The 18,403-nt window shown below is 38.8% G+C and overlaps 1 long non-coding RNA gene across 1 annotated transcript; it reads left to right on the forward strand.

Moving 5' to 3' along the window:
- Positions 1-17,616: 17,616 nt before the first annotated feature.
- On the forward strand, positions 17,617-18,155 carry LOC149037462 (uncharacterized). The gene is made up of 2 exons (XR_016180752.1): positions 17,617-17,878; positions 17,995-18,155. It is a non-coding gene; the product is annotated as an uncharacterized LOC149037462 (long non-coding RNA).
- Positions 18,156-18,403: the final 248 nt, after the last annotated feature.

An 18,403-nucleotide genomic window follows, 5' to 3' on the forward strand; every position in this document is an offset into this window, starting at 1 on the left:
ACGTATGAACTAATTGTTTTAGAACATTTTCAACCCGATGGAAATTTTTTTCTCGAGGGATTTGTTTGCTGACGTCATGAGCGTGCACAATAGGAATATGAAGCACGCTCGCGCAATTGAATTTGATTAGACAAATTTACTTGCTATGTTGTAAAAATTATTGAAATTGAGAATTGGGTACACATGAAAACTTCTCATAAAATAACTATGTTTCATGGGAAAGGAAATTAAAGACGAAAAGATACAAATAATCTAAAAAAAATTATGTAAAATAAAGGATCGCTTTATATCCAGTTTGTAGCTGGTTTGTCTTTAAATTGTCCTTAAGTTTTATTGATTCTTTGTCTTTCGCTTCCGAACAATTAACTGTCCCTAACTTTAACTCCTTGTTTTGTAAAGCTTTTTTTTTAATTCAAAATTGACAATAAACTAAGAGAATATTTTCTCCTAATTGTCGAACCTTGACAAAACGACGGCAAATTTAAGTGTATTGACCATTTCAGCATTTAAAAAAAGTGACAATTATAGCCAATGTCTTTGTGTTTGCCGAGGGACTTAACCTTAAATGCTAATTTGAAGTAAAATCAATTTTCATCTACTGGAGTAAACAGCTGTTTGCGATCAGTATGTTCAATGACTAATTTTAAATGAGTGAAGGCTACTGAGTAAAGTCTTTATCTGATCATTATTTAGGAAGTAAGGTTTCGGTGATAGTCAATGGATTTGTACTGTGTAGACGAAATACAGTGGAACCCAGTTAATACGGACACCAAGGGGACACGCCATAGTGTCTGTATTATCTGGGTGTCCGTATTAAGTGGGCTCTCAGGGACGCATGTTTTATCGATATAAAGACCAAAGCAGACAGTTTTACGAGAAAACGTCGTATAATTTCTTAACTGTAAAAGTAAAAAGTTCAGTCTCGGAGTAAAATCTTTTAAGTGCCGCTCTCGCTAAGAGCGGTCCTCTCGACTTCCCGTCGGAAGAAAAAATTCTCTTTTATTTTTTGCCCATGAAAAGTGTTTAGGACACATGTTTCAAAAATAGTTTAGTTGTTCTCCAATTCTCTTTTTTTGCGTCGCCACGAGTCAAAAATGATTTTTGGCCAGACCACCCCTGTGGACAGCGATCGAAAGTGTAAATTTCAAATATTTTGTCCAGCGCGCAGCGAATGCAACAATGTAGCTCACGGAATTCTATCTTGCTACAAGTTACAAGATATATTCAGTTAGTTCACAGATAAAATATGGAAACTTCAGCTAAAATGTTTTTCATACCAGCGTGATCAGAGGAAACCCTTATCTTCGACCTTAACTTGCATATCAAAAATTCACTACTTTGTACGAAAGAATTCTCATAATGCAGGCGTTAATCGGGCTGAAAAAACATATCAGTACATAGTTTCTACACCAATGAGGTCATGGATTGCCTCAAACCCGCGGGTATACCTCTAGCTTCCATCCACCAACTTCTTAAAAACAACGCAAATCCATGTGTTTGCTCTATTGCGCTGGTGCCAAAGATCACTTGCATGATTCTTAAAATTGACAAAGATCACCTTTTGACCGTTCAAACTTCGTTCGTTTATCTTCTACGTTGAGGATTTTAGGTTTCCACAGCAACTGAATGGAGATTAGATATCGAGTTGTCCTAAAAGTAGGCAAAGGTGATCGGAAGGCGCCTTCTTGATAATTTACGTTGAAATATCAGGTCATGAACTACGCGCAGTGTGGAGAAGATCAAACTTAAAGAATAAAATTTGGTACTCTGGTCAGTCATAACAGGCATATCGCGTTGCTTAAAAGGACACAAAAACAAGTTAAAATAGGTTACAGTGTTTATATCTACAAAACAACACGCATACACTCTGAAACAATTCTTGCAGTTTCTCCCAAGATTTAGCATGCGGAACCCGATGAACTAACCCTTCTTTCTGCAAATTTGTTTCCGTCATTAATGATGTTACGCTCTTATGGACCACAACGGTTTTGAGCGATAATCTCAACATTTCCCTGCGACCATCAAAATCCACTGGACAAAACCAGCTTAATATATTGCGTGACGTGATTGTGCAAACTTTTCTCTTTGTCATACGACCTGTTTCACAGGTTCTACAAGTTGGAACCAAAATTAGTTAATGTAACGAATTAGAATCAAAAGTTATTAAAATGGCTGAAGAATTTTACATTTTTATGAGAATTTTATCTTTTAAATGTTTGCTTGATTCATGGAAAGCAAAGATTGAAGTGGGTTTGGGATGATATGGATGATACTTTACGTTCCAGTGCGTACCAAAGTATGTTTTTAATTCAAAACATGCGTATCGTTAATGCGTACGAACTGGCATCCTGTCGGATGTTTAATGTCTGGAGAGAGGTCGTTTTTGAACCTTTTCCGCGATAGCCGAACACCGCTAGATTCAATAAGAGTCAAACTTGTGACACTAATTTATTTTGTCGCTGTTCAATGCCCGAGTCTTGGGACGACATGGTACAGTGCGAGTTGTGCGAGGAACGGTTACACATGAACTGCGAGGGATTTAAGACTGCCCTGGAAGGCGAGTGGCTCTGCATTGTATGCAGATCGCCAGACTCTAGACGTCTTCGTAGTTGTTAAAGTGTTATTACGGATCCCTCAACAGTTAATAATCGTTAAAATTAGAAAAGAAGATTGAGTTCGATGTAATAGTCTCCACTTTTGTTAAGACATTGACATTAATGTTTATTTGCATCTGAAAATAAGCTGAGAGTTCCAATAGTTCAGAATAGAAACATTTTACTTATCATAGGCTTTACGAACGACTTGTAGTAGAAGTACTTTCTTCGTTCTTGTTCACAAACTATTTAATGTTATTATTTTAGAAAATCAGACTGAGTCATTTTTGTGACTGGACACAATAGTTTCCACAACTGTTATAACGTTTCGTATCAATGTTGATTCGCATCAGAAGAAGTAAAGGTTTATTGTAAAAATTTCAATGGTTCGAATGCAGTAGTTTGTTCACATCTAATTCTTGCCTATATTGTACGACTCGCTATAATAAATGCGGTAGAATTAGAAAGAAATGGCTGGATTTTTTTTTTAACCTTTATTGAGGAATGTTGTGTCGTGATTGAAAAGAACATCGACAAAAAGCTTGCAAATAGAATTAGTTACCAAACATGTTACAAAGGATGCTTAAAAGGAAAGTTTGGTAGGGGGTCCAAATCCGCGGGAGGTCCAAACCCGCTGTGACACTGGCATTCCAGGAGAGAAATCAGGGCTGAAATACCCAAATCCATTCCAATCTTTGCTTTCCATGAATCAAGTAAACCTTTCTAAATGTTAAAATTCTCATTAAAATGCAATTCAGTCCATTTTCATAACTTTCGATTCTAATTCGTTACATTAACTAATTTTGGTTTCAATTTGTAGAACCCGCGAAACAGGCCATACGGGAAGGGGAAAAATTTGCACAATCCCGTCACGCAGTATATCAAGCTGGGTTTGTCCAGTTGATTTTGATGGTCGTAGGAAAATGTCGAGTTTGTCGTTCAAAACCGCTGTGGTCCATAAGAGCGTAACATCGTTAGTGGTGGAAACAAATCTGCGGAAAGGAGAGTTAGTTCATCGGGTTTCGTATACTAGATCTCGGGAGAAACTGCAAGAATTATTTCAGAGTGTATGCGTGTTGTTTTGTAAATATAAACACTGTAACTTATTTCAACTTGTTTTTGTGTCCTTTTAAGCAACGCGATATGTCTGTTATGACCAGATTGCCAAATTTTATTCTCTAATTTTGATCTACTCCACACTGTGCGTAGTTCATGACCTGATATTTCAACGTAAATTATCGAGAAGGCGCCTTCCGATCACCTTTGCCTACTTTGTAAGTCACGCAAGCGCGCAAGCGTTACGTCCGATCACGTTTACGAAACGTTTTAGGACAGCTCGGCATGTAATCTCCTTTCAGCAGCTGTGAAAACTTAAAATCTTGCATCAACAATGAATTCACCTGCACCAGTTCACTATCTGCTAGTTCCTGGAATGGATCAAATTCTTGGTGTTCCTCAGGAAATGAAACTGGAGATTCGTCTTCCAAAAGATAACCTGCCTTTATAAAGCATTTCTTGATAGTCGATTCTGACACGTTTTCCCCGGCTTGAGCAATCCACCTAATGGCTTGGAGTAATTCCACAGTCGCAGTCATCTATTTTGCTGACGACATGTGTCAGCATCAGTTTCATGTATTTTAGCTTGAATGTTTGAATTATTCCAAGATAAAGAGGCTGGAGTCTGAATTTACATTTTGGTGGAAAAAACACAATCTTGATATGATCGTATTTGCCTTCATATCTGGAGGATGGCAAGGGGCATTGTCTAGAAATAAAATAACATTCCTTCGCTCCGTGCTAATTTCCGGTCAAGCTTGAATAGCACGTCATCTAGGATGTTAAAATCCATCCAGGCTTTAGGCTGTCTGAAGTATAAGCAGGGTAGTTGAGACGTATCCCTGATTGTTCTGAAGCAACGCGGATTTTTTGACTTGCCGATAGCAATCGATTTTTCTCTACCGCCCACAAAAAATGTGCACGTTACTCTTTCTTTGGATTTTTTCCTTCCAGTACACTGCTTTGATACCTCGGCTAGAGATCTGTTTGGAAGTGCTCGAAAAAATTGACCTGTTTCGTCCTTGTTGAAGATGTTCTCTGGGGAGTAGCCATTCAAGATATTTGGTAAACGCTCTTGCCAAGATGTTACAATTTCGTCCCTAACGTCTCCTGCCTCACCACTTGTAACTTTGCTTCTAATGTTAAACCTTTTCTTGAATCTGTCGAGCCATCCGTTAGACATTGTGAATTCTGAGTCTCCAAGCTCTTAACTAGGTCGTTTGGCTTTTCCTTGCAACATTGGTCCGGTCAGGGGAATATTCTTGATTGTTGCCTTTTGCTACCACTCATACGTTACCTCGTCTATATTTTGCGTTTGTGATGCTCTAGCTCGTTTTGAGAGTGCATTCTTGCTTGAAATAAAGGCACTTTCAATTGTGATTAGCATACTGTAATTCTCACCTCACACTACGGAAATCGGCATATTATGTAGCATATGTAGTGTGTCAACTAACACTGAGAGGGTCCCGAAAAGTATGAGTGACAACCGAATTCTAAAAATTTCTTCCTGGATAAGAGGATTTCATGTTTACAAGGACTGGTGGACTCCTACGTGCGGTGAAATTTTACTTTTGCAACCAAAGCCGGAAAATGCCGAGGACAAAAACGCAGTCGCCGTGTTGAAAGAAAGTCGTGTTAGAGAACACATTCCATTTCACCTTGCGAACACCAGAAACCTCGACCAGCACAAACATTTGCATGTTGAAGTTATAAGAATTTTTTCCCATACAACAGTTTGACATCTGAGAAATTTGATAGAATAAATGTTTATTTTCCAGTCAATTCTGTTTTCTTTAGTATGTCATCCAAGTGAATGATTTTTCAACGAATAACTTCCTGATCTGGTCTCCATTGTACACATACTATTTACTACAGCCTTCTAGGATAAATCCATTTTCAAAAACTAACATTCTTCATGCAACCACAATAGGTGAACATTTACACCAATTCGAATCTAGATATGCACATAATATACAGCAGTATATTGGTAAACAAGGGTCTCCAAAGCCTGCCTCTAGTTGTGTTTTCTGACCACTGCGGACACACTTGTGATTAAAATGTCATTCAAAAACCGTGAAGGACCAAAAGTCACAATCCTTTCGAACTCAACAACTTTTACAAATCGCTTTTTATGTCTGAGGTTTCATACTTCTTGTAACGGAAACATCACTATAAATGGAACATTTAAGGTTAAAAAATCAGAACAAAGAGTAAAAATAAGAAATATCTACGGAGTAACAGTTATTTCGATTACTTCCGGAAAGTTGTTTGAATTCGAGCATAAAGAAGCTTTCTTGATGTGCAAGAATAAATATTTAAACGGACACAATCTCGGTAAGGGAGGGGGGGGTTCTTGTGGTCCTGCTGCTAAAATGATTCTAACCTGCAACAAAAACCGATCTTAGAGACGGCTAGTGACCGTTTTATCATCTTACGGTCCTACGAGAGTAGAGGGAAGGCAAACGCGTTATTGTGATTAGGACGAGGAGGAGCTGGATTTAGATTCCTGTTCCTTGGCTGAGCCCAATCTCTCCTTGCCCATGGTTCGCTCAATGACGAAAACAAAAATAAGCGTGATGATATATTTAAAGTCATCAGCATGTCGCTGTTTATGACAAAATCAAATCGAAATTTATGCGCTCAAATTATCTGCAAGTGAATTGTTTATTAGAACCCCCGTGGAAATTACCCCTCAACCATCTGATACGTTTGCGTGTGAAGCGCAGGTTGCAAAAGTAGGAGTCAGACAGAATTTCACTGTCACCTAAGTAGATGATAAACATTCAACCTTTAAATTGATTCCAGTTCACTGATCCTTGAAAACGAGTCAAACATAACCTATCCACTACAGCTGGTCAACTCTTTAGCAAAGATAAGCTTTCGTACGCTTAAGTCTTTCTCATTCAACATAACTACCTAACGTGGATAGTGAAAAGGAATAAATAATAATAATAACAATAATTTATAGACTTATATTGCGCAATTGTCAATATAAGAATTTTCAATTGTGCATTACAATTAAATGTTAAAAATTCAACCCCTACATAGATACTAAAAACTAAAAAAAATTAAAATAAAATAAAAAATAAAAAAAATTTTAAAAAAATTAAATAAATAAATAAAAATGATCACTAAGAAAATGTAAAAATATGAAATTAGACACAAAGAATTAAAAAGCTTTGACAAATAAAAAAGTTTTAATGGCCTTCTTAAACTTGTTTAAAGATTGGGTGTTTCTGATAGAGCCCGGAAGATCGTTCCACAATTTAGGGGCGGCGGCATGGAAAGATCGATCGCCTAGCGTGGTGAGTGTTTTGCCCCTGCAAGGAGAAAGGAGTAAGCCGTCATTGGAACGGAAATTATATCTTCCGGTGTCTCTAACAGAAATCAGACCGGGGCAAGATCATGTATTGCTTTAAAAGTAATTAAGATAATTTTAAAAACTATGCGATATTTTATAGGCAGCCAGTGTAATGATTTGAGCAGAGGTGTGATATGACAAAATCTGCTCTCCTGGAATATAAGACGTGCAGCTGCATTCTGGACTCTCTGTAATTTGTGAAGATGGCACTCAGGAACTCCAAATAGGAGGCTGTTACAATAGTCCAAGCGGCTAGATATAAAGACATGAATAAGTGTCTCCGTGCGTTCTTTTGTTAAATATTTTCTAATTCTTCTAATGTTACAAAGATAGTAAAACGCTGCAGAGCAAGTCTTGGTGATATGATCAACCATAGATAGGTTTGAGTCAAACCAGACTCCAAGGTTTTTGACAGGAGAGTGCGGAGCTATATTTACTTTGCCAACTTTAATGTGTCCAACATCAACTTTGGCGAGCTGCTGCTTCGTGCCAATTAAAAGAAACTCAGTTTTTTCCTCGTTCAACAATAGTTTATTCTCACGCATCCAACACCTGATCGCCTTAATACAACAATCAATAGCAGTAATGGCATCTAGGTGACCTGTCTCATGTGCAGGGCGGAAGAGACGTAAAGTTGAGTATCGTCTGCATAGCAGTGGACAGATGGAAGATATTTTTCGACGACGTCTGGTAACGAGCTCGTATAGATGGTAAACAAGAGCGGTCCTAAACAGGAGCCTTAGTGTATTCCGCAGTTCAAATCAAACTTCTTCGACGGACACCCACGGACTAATATCCTCTGACTGCGCCCTGATAAATACGAATGGAACCACTTGGACATCCTGCCCCCAAGTCCCAGCGTATTGAGTGCTTCCAGCAAGATATTATACTCGACTGTATCGAAAGCAGCAATAAGATCGAGTAGCACTAGAAGGGTTACATGTTGTTTATTCATATTGAGCAGGATGTCATTCTTCACTTTCAGAAGAGTTAGTTTCAGTGCTATGATGCACCCTGTGAGCTGATTGAGCGTTCGGGTATAGATTCGTGTCGACCATGTGTTCGTGTATCTAATGGAAGACTGCTTTCTCAGTGAGCTTCGATAAGAAAGCTAAATTGCTTACCGGTCTGAAATTCTTGAATATGATATCAAGACCAGGATTTTTGAGTAACGGACATACTACTGCCTCCTTCCAGGACTTAGGAAAGTGTCCGGCTTGTAATGATTTGTTAATGATCGTAGTAATGATGGGAAGAAGAGCATCACATCAGCTGACCAAGCGAAAGGGCATTGGGTCAAGTGGGCAACACTTAAATGTTGAATTATGTTTAACCGACTTAACACTGTTGGCAGACAGGATCTTGAATGCAGATAACGATGGAGTGGACCGAGTAAAGCCATCAGCAAGGGTGGATGGGGAGGCAGGTAAATCTGTAATATCAGCATCGATTTGTCTCTGGATTATATCAATCTTTGACACAAAATACTTTCCAACTTCGTTTGCAAAAGTGTGGGCGTGCAGATTCGGAGGTAACTCATCACCCTGCGACTGATTAAACAGGCGTTTACTAACACGAAATAACTTTCGCTGATTACAGCTGTTATCCTCGATAAGTTTAGCGTAAAACGCCTGTCGTGCCTTGTTCATAAGATTGTAGACAGCATTGCGCTTAACTTTAAATACAGCCAGGTCGTAATAAAGTTTCGACAATCTCCATCTTCTTTCAGCTTTCCGTCGCTCTCTCTTGGCTTGTCTGATTTCGTCTGTGTACCATGGAACTTGCGGACGCGTAACAATCGTTCGAGTCTTAACAGGGGCATGTTTTTCCAGCACAGCTATAAGGGTTTTGTTATAGGACAAAAGAAGTTCCTCGAGGTCGTCCGGTGGATTTTTACACAGCTCAGAATTAGCTCGGTCATCATTCAGGGAATCCACGTTCACTAGTTTTATTTTCCTATACGAGAGAGTCCTGGTGGAGAAAGAAGGCTTTATTGAATGAAGATGACACAACACTGGTGCATGATCAGAGAAATAGCAGTCGATTCGAGGTGTGGATCTTACAATCTGGTCGGACTGACATGTGATGATTAGGGGGGCGGGGATGGGGGAAGGATCCTTTTTGGGGGGACCACATTATTATTGGAAGGAGTTCTTCAAGGCTGCCCAGTAAGACAGAATTTGGCAAAGGATCGAGCATACAGCTTTTCTTAACTGAAGCCTAAATGAGCTGGTATACATCCTTCTCTGTCTCTTCCTTGAAACCATGTGGTGGTTCGAGATTTGAGCTGAAAACAGGGTCGTCAATCAGGTCACCACATCTGTTCTGGGTAACATCGGTACCGTCTAGTTCATTACGGATATTAAGGATCTTACGATGGAAATAGCGGACAATGTCATTTGCCAGAGCCGCATCATGACAATTGGGGAAACAGATTTCATCCTTCTGCATAAGGAGTGCCTTTGTTGCCCTGAAAAGTTTTCGCTGATCACCACCTTGGTCCTTTACAAAGCCCACGTAAAAATTTCTCCGTGCCCGGTTAACTTGATTTCGTAATCTCTTGAACAACAGCAGGTCTTCAGCGGACTTTGTCTTTCTCCACGTTTGGTCAACCTTGCGTCACTGTCTTTTCGCCTCGGCAATTTCTTGGCTGTACCAGGGGACCTGGGGCCTTGACCTCATTACTTTTGATTTCAGTGGCGCATGGCGATCTATTATACTGCTTAGGGTGTAGTTGTAACTTTGTACAAACTTGTCAAAATCTTCACAAGAGGATGGACAACACAGCCTTGACTTCGCGATATCTTGCTTGAGGCCGTCAAGATCAACAGACTTGGTCTTCCTATAAGTCACCCTCTTGGCTTAGGGCGCAGGCTTTTTTATGCGAATACTACAGCAAACAGCCGAATGATCAGAGAAGTAGCGAGTTGACCCCAGCAGTGTCTCAGTTCTCCTCGTGATAAAGAGATCTTATGTGCGACCAAATATGTGTCGGTTTGGTAACGTGCTGTTCAAGCCCAAGCGATCCACGAAGATCAAGGAACTTCACCGCGTCGATATCATTTGGAACGTCCACGTGGATATTGAAATCCCCAAGGACAAGCAAGCATTCCTTTGATAAGATTGTATATGTTTGTTTGTCAACATGATGCTGGGCATGATCAAAAGAACTTGTACCAATGAATGTGATCAGAAAACATTGATACTTTCATACAAATCACCTTTTCGATCACAGCTGGAGTATGCTTCACAGGTCTGGTCACTTTACATTAAAGAAAAGATCACTGCACTTGAGTGTGCACAAAGACGTGCAACTAAATTTATCCTGAAAACTGACTTAAGTTATCCTGAGAGACTTGTCAAACTGAAAGGTAAAATTTCCGCACAACCCCATACTTCATTATGCATTCAGTTCTTGGATAGAGAAAACAATGACAAAAACACATTGCCATTAGGAAAACAGATTTGTTTTACAATAGTATGGGGCTGAGCGGAAACGTTACCAACTGAAACTTTTACCTTTAGAATATAGAAGAGAGATCTTGGATCTTTGTTTTTTCTTTACGTATACCTGAAAGGTTATACTGATTTCAATGTTTTGTCATGTGTAAATTTTAAGACACCCAAATATAACATCAGAAATAGTGAACCTACACTGGCTGGTGAAAGGCCTCTTTAAAACTGATGTTTTTAAGTTTTCTTTCTTCAGTCGTATTGTAGACCTGTGGAATTGCCTAACACTAGATATCGGAACAATTGAACATTTCTCATCAATTAAGAACAGTAGTAATAAATTTTATCTAAATAAATTTAACGTAAATAAAGATTTTTATAATTGATTAATATTATGATTTTTATAATTGATTAATATTATATTGTCATGATATTTCATACTATTTGAGCAGACTTGTATAATTTTTTATGTGTATATATATATATATATATATATATATATATATATATATATAAAATTGTTACTAGAACTCTCAGGTCAAAAAAGGTGCACCGCACCAGGAGGATCAATAAAGATTCGCAGTCCAAACCTCACAGCAAACACGAACGTAGAGAGTTTAGAAAAATGCGAGGATGGACAACTTCCGACGTAAAAAAGATACAAAATTTAATAAAAACGTTTCGGTCAGAGACCTTCTTCAGTTATTTACAACTTTTGAGTAAAAAAGAGCTTTAAATAAGATCGAGGTGCTACTTATTACGTAATTACAGGCGACAACTAATGAATAAGATACAAAATCACGTGAAAGAGCAGAAAGTGGTGTTAATAAAGAGATGAAAAGAACAAAATCAAAAAAGCGAAAAATATCGAAAAAAAAACAAGCCACAAAGAAATTAATGGACAAAATACAAGAGATAAAAACTAAAAAATTAAACTTGCTAAAACGAATAGCGCAACTGAAGAGGCAATGCGGCAAGCATTAGAAAAGCATAGACCCACTCTTACCTACAACTGTAAACCGTACCAAAATCCCAAAACAAGGCCTTTGGAGCCTGAAAAGGGAAAATTAGCGACAAAATCCCTGGAGGGGCCCTTAAATAAAATTAATCATAATAAGATCCCTTGGCAGGGCCTCTGAGTCCAATCAACACCCAAAAGGCTGACAAAATCCAAGAAAAGGGCCTTTGAACGATTAATCAGTAACGAACAATATAGAATGGAAAATTAATTATAGCAAATTCTGTTTTTCGAATGAAATTCCTTTCTTTTATTTAAACTATGGGGTGCCAAAGAGAACAGCTGAGCACTCCAATAAGCCTCTTTTGTTATTAAAAGCCCATCGATCTCTTCAGAGCCGCTTGGGGCCTGTACCTGATTAATACACTGGAACGAAAAATCACCTAGGGTATGTGGGATTCTGGTAAAATGTATTGCTACTTCACAAGTTGTTTTGTTTGTGAGCATAGCAGATTTGTGATAATGAAACCTAATTCTAAAGTCGGTAGTGGTAGATCCCACGTATTGCAAGCGACATTTCTCGCAAGAAACCAAATAAATCACATTTTTAGAATCACAAGGAAGTCTGGAATGAATGGTGTATTTTTTGCCCGTTTGAAAGCTAAGAAATGATTTAGATTCAACAAAGAAGTTCCGACAGAGGTCGCATCTATTCCTCTTGCATTTGAAGCAGCCATTGTTGTGATGAATTGTTTGTCCCTCGTTGACAGTTTTAAAGAGATAGTGCTCATAATTCTTTGAGATTTTTTGACCGATAAAAAGATGGTATGATAGAACCTCGAGGAAAAGGTTTTTTTAATTTGGGGTTGGATTGTGGAATGAACAAATGCTTTCTGATTATGTTGCCTACGTCGGGTAAATTTAGATTAAATGTTATAACAAATGGAAATAATTTCTCCGTTTCTTTTCCACGAGTCCTAAGTAAATCATTTCTAGGAATGGCGGAGGCTTTGGAGAATTGATCCGAAAAATTTAGAGGGATAGCCCTGGTTAACAAGGTACTCCGTCTTTGTACTCAGCTGTTCTCTCGGCAAGAAAAATTTCTTCAGAACAATTTATTCTCAATCTTGTGGAAGTTTACGTCAGAAGTTGTCCATCCTCGCATTTTTCTTAACTCACTCTCTCTCTCTCTCTCTCTCTCTCTCTCTCTCTCTCTCTCTCTCTCTCTCTCTCTCTCTCTCTCTCTCTCTCTCTCTCTCTCTCTCTCTCTCTCTCTCTCTCTCTCTCTCTCTCTCTCTCACCCCCTCACTCTCTCACTCTCTCTCTCTCTCTCTCTCTCTCTCTCTCTCTCTCTCTCTCTCTCTCTCTCTCTCTCTCTCTCTCTCTCTCTCTCTCACTCCCTCACTCTCTCACTCTCTCTCTCTCTCTCTCTCTCTCTCTCTCTCTCTCTCTCTCTAGACGAGAAGTGTGGCACTTTAGTCACCTTTTTTCTCCCTTGTTAGAACTTCTTCAAAATCTTGCCCTTTTCAATGAAACTCTAGGAGTTACAATAGCAGAGTACTGTGCATGTTTGTCCAGAGTTTTACGTCCACAACTTAAAATGCTTTTATCTTAGATGGCTTTTTACATAAAAAAAGATACAAAAGTGCCAGTGATCGGGGTTTCGCAAACAAAAGAAGGGAACAATCCAATTTTATGTTGAATAAATAGATAGATGAGAGACTAATAAACGCTGGTATATTCCCGCCAATTTTAAACAGGGTATTGAAGAGATTGGCAGAGAGTCGGGTGTAATAGTTTAAACTTTCATCTACGTTCAAGTTTACCGTTTCGAAAAAGGCCTAAAGTTTACTCTTTGAACTTGAATGTTTTACTGCGGTCAAGGCATTTGAGGAAAAAGTCTGAAACGTTATTATGTTTGACCTTGTCTACTTAGCATTATGTTCACCAAGTTACAGCTTTTCAGCTTGCGTTGTTTTGCAATTACAGCCACTTTTTTGGAACCATGTCTTGTTGCGAAGCCGCGTTGCAAAAGTGCCACATTTGGTAACATTGAGCTAGGATTTGCGACAAAGGGAGAAATGACCTTGCACAGCGCCTGATTTCAAATCCTGTTGCACATAAACTCTCTTTGTATATATCTTGTTCTGCTAGTAATTCCAAGCTAGCAGCTTATAACCCATTCCTGCAGTTAGAGGTAAAACCTGCTCATCCTCCATACACATGCTTTTGGTGTTTCGACTGATTTTGTTGTCAATGGGAAGTTTTAAACACCATATTTTGTACTTGATAATATTAGAATTCTACTGACTTTATAGCATAATAAAATACCCAGTCATCCAATTTCAATGAGCTGGTATAAAACTCCGGGAAATCGGCCGCTTATTTTTAGCGCCATATAAAGAAAGATGAGCAGGGGAAGTAAGGGGTTCAAACTTCAGTTAAGTTTGCTTGTTATAATAAAACAGGCAGTTATTCGGTTTTTAGCGAATGTTAAATAGTTAATGACCTCTAGGCATCTCTAATGCAGAAAAGCTCCGTTCCGTGATAAAATTCCTCACTTAAGAGAAAAATGCACGAATTAGTCAGCATACTCGCATGAATGTGCCGTAGTTAAAATGTTTGAGGTAATCTCACTGAAGTTTTATTCCTTTGAAGACTGAAAATAATACAACTTGTGTCAGAGAGGCAAGGGCGGCAAGGATTTTTTCATCGAGCATAGAAAATTGCACAACGTCGTCAGAATTAAAAGAAGTCAGATGTTTTCAGCTTACCTATAGGTCTATTTATTTTGGCTGTTGCTTTTGCTCGTTTTTTGTTTCTTTTTACCGACAAAGTAATGACGTCGAGCTTAAAAAAAGAAGTTCAATTTTCTAATAACCATTTTTTTTTTGCGTGGATTTAAAACCTCAAATAATTCATTGAAGGCACCGTGGAATGTCTTGCACAACATTGCAAGAGCACAGTAATTCCCAAGGTGAATCAGTCGCTGTTGGATGATGGATTAATATCAGGGTTGAACACCATTTCCAGATTATCTGAGTATGCTAGCCCATAAATAATAATAAAAATGATGGCTGCTCCCAAGACAACTAATGCTGCAGCTACAGCCACACACTGAAGCAATTTTTTTTTACACCATGAGCAATTTTTGAAACATTTTAAGTACTGCATTGTAAGGGTAAGCGTTCTGCACGAAGGGGACACGCGATAGACACTATACGACTTGAAGGGGCTTTGTCAGGGATTTTAACAAATTTTTAAACAGCCAAATTATGTATTGGTGTCGTAGGAAACCTGAAAATAACTGCCATTTTTATTAACAATTGCTATATCAGAGCACTGAAACAGCTTACAACCGTCTTTGGCTGCGAATGGCTTGGATGGAAATGAATTACAACGTGAAAAATTTAGGCTAAACGTTTCAAGTTGTTTCCTCGGGCCATCAAAAATCGAAATTAATAGTAGGGGTCTTATTTCTTTCCGCAAATTTATTTATTTTTTTATTATTTTTCTCTGCATGTTTTTCTGGGTTAAATAGTCTATCAATAATTTCAGAGCAGTTTAGACCAACTATCCACAAAATTTCCGTGACGTAGCTCCTTTAATTATTCCCCTAATATTCCTCCCTTGCACTTCGACAGATTGAATCAAAAGCCAGAGAATCCGGCCATCTTAATGAACAAGCGAAAGGGCGGATCGAGAACACGAGAGGAGCCAAACTGAGAAATCGATCAGAAAGATGCCCAAAGAAGATTTACAGGGTGGTGGGGGTAGGATTTCAAGGCTAAGACGTTGAGGGGAAGAAAAGAGGGAGAAATTAAAAGCAGAAATAACAATGACATACAATCCGCGACTAAAAACTAATGCTTCCGTTGACATGTAATATGCTGCGTTGCAAAATTAAAGACGTCAATCAAACAGGCGCGGGAAATAAAGAATGACTAAAATGAAAGCAAATAAAGTATACGAACGACTGAATGTGCTGCATGTTGAATTGAGACTGAGCCTGTCTGCCGAAGGCAGTGTTTTCAATAACGACTGAACGAAATAGCGTGAGTTAAATTGACGACTGATGACAATCAAACTAAAACGTTCCCCAACGTGAATCGTGAGGGCCTGAGGTAATTGGAACTAGGAAATTTGCTGGGCATTTTCAATTCGTAAGGGCACAAGCAAATGCAATCGTGACAACGTCTCCCAATAACAAAAAGAGACAGAGAATTTCTGGATTAACGGTCGTTTCTGGGAAACTGCCCACCTACCCCTCCCCTGTGGTTGTTGTTGCTGTGGTTCTGTGGTTGGCGCGTTTCTCAACCCAGAAAAAATCAAATTCAGCTTGTATTCTTTCCATGTCATTCATGACTATTTAACAATAAGACGGCAAACCCGTGGTTTTTATTTGCTGATAGTTGACAAGGGAAGAAGGCCCAAGTCAACTATCAAAGTTAGTAGAGCGCCGATAAACGACACTGGTGCGCGCGTTATAAAAACGATAACGAGTTGTGAAATTGCCATACAAATGATGCCAATTCTTAGTATTCAAACCTCTCTCCTGCACCTTGCGTTTTACTCTATATTTGAGCATTTTGTGATATTCCTACTGTGTATTATAAAGTGTGTAAACCATGAAAAGAGGTTGCAGATTTGACAACACTATGAAGGTTAGGTTCTGAAAATAATAACAAAAATAATAACACGTAACCCTGACTTTCCCAAAGTGGCACATGAAAGTTGCCAAAGTGCCATAAAGGTGCCAAAGTGCCACAATGGTACAAAAGTGCCATGCAAGGTTAATAAAGTGCCACGTGAAGTTAGAAAAGTGCCATAAGGTACGTTAGAATTGTGCCACTAGTTACAAAAGTGCCACTTGAGGGGTGCAAAAGTGCCACTTAACGTTGCGAAAGTGCCACATCAACGTTACAAAAGTGCCGTTTCGTCTAGCTCTCTCTCTCTCTCTCTCTCTCTCTCTCTCTCTCTCTCTATATATATATATATATATATATATATATATATATATATATGTTTTTTAATTGAGGCAGTTTATTTTTATAAGGAATCTTCGTTTTCTGTATAAACTGACCTAACTATTCAGATCTTGTGATTTTTTTCATTTTTTTCTTTTTATTTATTTTAATTGTTAATTTATCTTCAATTGGTATATTAAGATCTGTATAATTAAAGTTGAGTAAATGAATAAATGAATAACAGATTCCATGGAATCAGCGAACTCCTTTAGGAAGGTGCACACGAGACCCTGTGGTTTTCCGAAGGTGGTGTTCCATAAGCAATAATAATCCTTAGCTTGCAAGATGTCGACAGTTGTACAGGTGGCTCAGAATGATCGATGGCTTCCTCCTCAGCAGATCTGACGGTATTAACTCTTAAGCAGTCACGGAAGAGCAATCCTATGCCTCCTCCGCCCCTTCCCGAACAAGGATGGTCTATTAGCTTATAACCAGTGGGGCAAAGTTCAACTCTGACTACATCATCTCTCTTTTGTAGCCAGGTCTCGGTAATTGCGACGAGATCATATTCGTTTTCGCTTGTCTAGTCAACAAAGTCTTCCGTCTTATTCCTAACTGATTGCGCATTTAGTAAACAAAGTGATAACAGTCCACTATTGTCTGGTGTTCTATTCAACGGAGCCCGTTTAATTTCAGTAAGATCGGAGGTGTTACGAGCTGACTGACACTTTGCTCTAGAAGCTTGCCCCAAGTGAGTAGAACTAGCGTCTTGTTGTAAAGGACCAGGATTTAATTTGAAAACTAAATCTCCTCCTAACAGCGGGTGGAATGTTGCGGTGCTATTAGTATAATAAGTATAAGGGCTCTTGCTCCGCTTAGATCTATTCTTCATGGAGAAAACAAAGGCTCCTTTGTTTGACACAGATCGCGTTGGGTACACAGTTGTGACAGCTTTGCCATTGTTGTTCCACGGTAAAACAACAGACTCGTAAAATTCGCTGTAGTCAAAGATCCAAGGTCTCAACGATAATTCTTAAAAATACCAAATTATAGCGTTTTCTTGCCAGTTTCCAACGTGAAAAGTTGCCCAGGACCGTCTCTGAGATATTAGGAAGCTATATCCCGCGTCATTTCTACTATAGATGCTCGCTAAAAGGAACAGCGCGATTAAAAAGCCGGGGAGCAGTGTCGTGTCTGACCTTCATTATGTCACTACCACAAATTTCAATCACATTACGACTCCAGCCCGGATTATTTGTGACTTACTGAAATGGGTGACACCGCTGGATTTTTTACCTCGAAGGCTCGGTTTATTCCTTTGGGCATTGCTTTCGGTGGCTGCCGAAAACGTGTCGAATGATTTCGGTTTTATTCGTTTCGAAAAAGGTGAGATATTTTGGAAGAAGACCAAAGGAATTGCGGAAGGTACTTCAAAAGACTTGGACAATAGTGTAATTAAGCTACCTTGCGCGAACAGACTTGTGATCTTGTATCCTTTTGTTTACATTGTCTTGAGATGAATGAACTCGAGATCGATAAACTGCAATCATTTGAATGGATTTAGTTTCTATTCACGGTGTATTTTTAGCCTTAATATGTTTTTAGGATTAAAGAGCGTCGCAAAAGGTTTAAAAATGGATCTTGGACGAGTTGTTGTAATCACTGCGAAGAGCAAAAGCGAAAATAGTTTATCATTTCGAGCGCCGATCGTTTTGTTTTGATCCGAATGAGTGCACTTGAATTAAACTACTTCTTTATTATGTAAATATTGCGTGTCATAAATAGTGTTCGTGTTCGCGCGCTGGCGGTTCATTCTTTCACAACTTTCGTCTTGTTCGAATGAACTTGTTGTGATCTGACCGTGTTGTTTATTGTCGCGATGGAGTTTAGTGTTGGCGATTCTGTCGAAGCTGTCGATCAGTTAGGAATTTGGACAAAAGCGAAAGTTGTCAGCAAATCGGACAACGCAATTGTTGTAAATTTCAAGTTCTCAATGATTTAAGAACCCCCCTAT

Source organism: Pocillopora damicornis, chromosome 11 (genome assembly GCF_964200805.1).
Source record: "Pocillopora damicornis chromosome 11, jaPocDami1.2, whole genome shotgun sequence".
Taxonomy (NCBI): domain Eukaryota; kingdom Metazoa; phylum Cnidaria; class Anthozoa; order Scleractinia; family Pocilloporidae; genus Pocillopora; species Pocillopora damicornis.